Raw genomic sequence first — 5000 nt, forward strand, 5'->3', positions numbered from 1 at the left:
CCCCAAACACCAGCCGGGGACCGGCCCACAGGAGGCGGCAGCCGGTCCCCAAACACCAGCCGGGGACCGGCCCACAGGAGGCGGCAGCCGGTCCCCAAACACCAGCCGGGGACCGGCCCACAAGAGGCGGCAGCCGGTCCCCAAACACCAGCCGGGGACCGGCCCACAGGAGGCGGCAGCCAGTCCCCAAACACTGGCCGGGGAGTGGCACAAATTCTAAGTCCCACGAGCCCCTGGTGACCCGACAATCGGACTTAGTGCAATTTTCCAAGTGCTGCAAGCCAATGTTGGCCCGACAAGTCCCCAAACGGCAGCCCGGTTTTGAGCCACTAGTGTCGGCCTATAAGTCCCCAAACACCGGCCCGGTTTTACGACCACTAGTCCCCCAACACTAGCCCGGGATTCAGCCACTAGTGGCGGGCACAATTCCCCAAACACCGGCCCGGATTTCAGCCACTAGTGGCGGGCACAAGTCCCCCAACACTAGCCCAGTTCTCAGCCACTAGTGGCGGGCACAATTCCCCAAACACCGGTCCGATAATACGCGCGCATATCCCCAAACACCGGCCCGATAATACGCGCACAATTCCCCAAACACCGGCGCGGATTTCAGCCACTATTGGCGGGCACAAGTCCCCCAACACTAGCCCGGGATTCAGCCACTAGTGGCGGGCACGATTCCCCAAACACCGGTCCGATAATACGCGCGCATATCCCCAAACACCGGCCCGATAATACGCGCACAATTCCCCAAACACCGGCGCGGATTTCAGCCACTAGTGGCGGGCACAAGTCCCCCAACACTAGCCAAGTTCTCAGCCACTAGTGGCGGGCACAATTCCCCAAACACCGGCCCGATAATACGCGCACAATTCCCCAAACACCGGCGCGGATTTCAGCCACTATTGGCGGGCACAAGTCCCCCAACACTAGCCCGGGATTCAGCCACTAGTGGCGGGCACGATTCCCCAAACACCGGTCCGATAATACGCGCGCATATCCCCAAACACCGGCCCGATAATACGCGCACAATTCCCCAAACACCGGCGCGGATTTCAGCCACTAGTGGCGGGCACAAGTCCCCCAACACTAGCCAAGTTCTCAGCCACTAGTGGCGGGCACAATTCCCCAAACACCGGTCCGATAATACGCGCGCATATCCCCAAACACCGGCCCGATAATACGCGCACAATTCCCCAAACACCGGCGCGGATTTCAGCCACTAGTGGCGGGCACAAGTCCCCCAACACTAGCCCGGGATTCAGCCACTAGTGGCGGGCACAATTCCCCAAACACCGGTCCGATAATACGCGCGCATATCCCCAAACACCGGCCCGATAATACGCGCACAATTCCCCAAACACCGGCGCGGATTTCAGCCACTATTGGCGGGCACAAGTCCCCCAACACTAGCCCGGGATTCAGCCACTAGTGGCGGGCACGATTCCCCAAACACCGGTCCGATAATACGCGCGCATATCCCCAAACACCGGCCCGATAATACGCGCACAATTCCCCAAACACCGGCCCGGATTTCAGCCACTAGTGGCGGGCACAAGTCCCCCAACACTAGCCAAGTTCTCAGCCACTAGTGGCGGGCACGATTCCCCAAACACCGGTCCGATAATACGCGCGCATATCCCCAAACACCGGCCCGATAATACGCGCACAATTCCCCAAACACCGGCCCGGATTTCAGCCACTAGTGGCGGGCACAAGTCCCCAAACACTAGCCAAGTTCTCAGCCACTAGTGGCGGGCACAATTCCCCAAACACCGGTCCGATAATACGCGCGCATATCCCCAAACACCGGCCCGATAATACGCGCACAATTCCCCAAACACCGGCCCGATAATACGCGCGCAATTCCCCAAACACCGGCCCGATAATACGCGCGCAATTCCCCAAACACCGGCCCGATAATACGCGCACATTTCCCCAAACACCGGCGCGGATTTCAGCCACTATTGGCGGGCACAAGTCCCCCAACACTAGCCCGGGATTCAGCCACTATTGGCGGGCACAAGTCCCCCAACACTAGCCCGGGATTCAGCCACTAGTGGCGGGCACGATTCCCCAAACACCGGCCCGGCGCTGAGTTTATGGCCTCCGAAAGGCCCATACATTCAGACGGGTCCATGTATTTTCAGTTTTCCGTAGCAGGTGTGATTGTTTGTTTAATTAGGTAGTTTGTGTTGGTGACGGTGTTCCTAACTGTGGTGGCTTGTTTGTAGAATGTGGGGCCCTGCGTTTGTGTTATGTTGATTTCTGGTAATTTACTTTTTACTAAGTAGTCTTTCAGGTTTTTGTTTCTTTTAAAGGCTGAGATGATTTTGTAATCTTGGATTATGCTTGTGTTCTGTAGTGTCTGATTTATATTTTGTCCATTCATTCAGACGGGTCCATGTATTTTCAGCGACAGCCGCAGTACCGCCAAAATCCATGCAGCGGCGCTGGATTTATGGCCTCCGAAAGGCCCATTCATTCAGACGGGTCCATGTATTTTCAGCGACAGCCGCAGTACCGCCAAAATCCATGCAGAGGCGCTGAGTTTATGGCCTCCGAAAGGCCCATTCATTCAGACGGGTCCATGTATTTTCAGCGACAGCAGCAGTACCGCCAAAATCCATGCAGCGGCGCTGTATTTATGGCCTCCGAAAGGCCCATTCATTACCAACGGGGCTGCAGTAGCATCCCGCGGCCACGCAGGGGCAGATATTGTGAGGGAATTACATGGTAGTGGACGGAGCGCCCATGCATTTCCAATGGGAGTGCAGTACCTCAAAAATCCGCTCCAAGCCACCGAACTTGAGGGCCCGACGTTCCCTCAACACTAGCCCAGTGCAATCGACATTTCGTTCTGTGTACATTGTTACACAGAATGACAATACAAGGGAATTATTATTATTATTATTATTATTATGTATTCAGCCACTAGTGGCGGGCACAATACCCCAAACACTGGCCCGGCGCTGGCTGAGTTTATGGCCTCCGAAAGGCCCATACATTCAGACGGGTCCATGTATTTTCAGTTTTCCGTAGCAGGTGTGATTGTTTGTTTAATTAGGTAGTTTGTGTTGGTGACGGTGTTCCTAACTGTGGTGGCTTGTTTGTAGAATGTGGGGCCCTGCGTTTGTGTTATGTTGATTTCTGGTAATTTACTTTTTACTAAGTAGTCTTTCAGGTTTTTGTTTCTTTTAAAGGCTGAGATGATTTTGTAATCTTGGATTATGCTTGTGTTCTGTAGTGTCTGATTTATATTTTGTCCATTCATTCAGACGGGTCCATGTATTTTCAGCGACAGCCGCAGTACCGCCAAAATCCATGCAGCGGCGCTGAGTTTATGGCCTCCGAAAGGCCCATTCATTCAGACGGGTCCATGTATTTTCAGCGACAGCCGCAGTACCGCCAAAATCCATGCAGCGGCGCTGGGTTTATGGAATCCGAAAGGCCCATTCATTCAGACGGGTCCATGTATTTTCAACGACAGCCGCAGTACCGCCAAAATCCATGCAGCGGCGCTGTATTTATGGCCTCCGAAAGGCCCATTCATTCCCAACGGGGCAGCAGTAGCATCGCGCGGCCACGCGGGGGCAGATATTGTGAGGGAATTACATTGTAGTGGACGGAGCGCCCATGTATTCCTATGGGCAATGCATTTCCAATGGGAGTGCAGTACCTCAAAAATCCGCTAGAGGGCCCCGAACTTGAGGGCCCGGCGTTCCCTCAAGTGCCGATTTTATACCCCCTTCTCCAGCCGACAGCCAGAATTATATTAGGGACTCGCAATTTTGAGAGGTGAGCACCAGGGCTAATCAGCGGCCACCCGTGACCATTGAGTCCGACAGAGCAGAGGCTAGGGGCGGCCTCGCATCTCGCAATTACCGAGGGAAGATGCCGGTTCTCGAAAAATTTCTAAGTTTTTCAAATTTTAAAGTATTGAAGTATTTAGGGCGCTTCCCGCGGCCCTGGCTTTTGCATGTACCCCTCTAAGCTCCGGTTCTCGAAAAATGTCTAAGTTTTTCAAACTTTAAAGTATTGAAGCCGGACTTCCGCGGAGGCTGACAGGGGGCCTCCATCGAAGCACCCTTCACCCCCGGGTGAGCCGGCGTCGGCCCACGGGCCTGCCGGTTCCCCAACTGAGCGATTGGCACACGAGACCCGCCTCGGAGGGCCCACGTCGGCCGGCGCAAGCCGGTGTTCGGGCGTGCGGCTCCTCCGGCTTTGCGGGTCAAGCTCCAGCGCCGAGGATACTAGGCAAACGTTGGGCCCCCCCGAGCCGAGTGGATACCCGCCTCAGAAAGAGCTGGGGCGGTACGTACGGACGGCCTCACTAAGAGGGAACGGAAGCTACTAAAGCACACGTATAACTGTCCGATGTGCGAACGAAAGTGAGGCCGGACGAATCCGATACGAGTTACGAGTGAGGCGGGATCCACGGCTGGCACTCGCGGGGCCCTCTTGCGAAACCATGCCTCGGCGTGAACCTTTTGGCGGCAGAACCAAGACGAACCGAGGTCGAGCTTCCGTCTCGAGCCACACCCAGACGTCCGACCGTCGCGGAGCCCGACGCCACGCGTGCTAGGGCTCCGCGCGAAACATCGTTTCACGACACCCGCTCGTCAGCCCGTCCGAACGTATACGAGTGTCGCGCGGCCCCCCGGGCCCGGCTGTAGCCACAGCCTCGTCCCGGACCAGGGCCGCACCGCCACCAGCAGCGCCCCCCCGGCGGCAGACGCACTCTGGTTGATCCTGCCAGTAGCATATGCTTGTTTTCAAGATTAAGCCATGCATGTCTAAGTACGAATGGCCAGTACAGTGAAACTGCGAACGGCTCATTAAATCAGTTATGGTTCCTTTGATCGCTCCACCGTTACTTGGATAACTGTGGCAAATCCAGAGCTAATACATGCAAACGAGCGCCGACTCGCGGGCGGGGCTCCGGCCTCGCCCCGGGGACGCGTGCATTTATCAGACACAAAAACCCACGCGGTGTCCGG

The 5000-nt window shown here is 56.1% G+C and overlaps 1 non-coding gene across 1 annotated transcript in view; it reads left to right on the forward strand.

Annotated features, from left to right (window-relative positions):
* The first annotated feature begins 4739 nt into the window (after window positions 1–4739).
* The window catches only part of LOC148345293 (18S ribosomal RNA), a 1987-nt gene continuing 1726 nt past the window's right edge, over window positions 4740–5000 (forward strand). The window contains exon 1 of the ribosomal RNA XR_015848706.1: window positions 4740–5000. This exon is cut by the window's right edge and continues 1726 nt beyond it. This is a non-coding gene — a ribosomal RNA (18S ribosomal RNA).

The sequence above is a fragment of the Urocampus carinirostris genome, unplaced genomic scaffold (assembly GCF_059441175.1).
Source record: "Urocampus carinirostris isolate Australia breed hairy pipefish unplaced genomic scaffold, RoL_Ucar_1.0 HiC_scaffold_55, whole genome shotgun sequence".
Classification (NCBI taxonomy): domain Eukaryota; kingdom Metazoa; phylum Chordata; class Actinopteri; order Syngnathiformes; family Syngnathidae; genus Urocampus; species Urocampus carinirostris.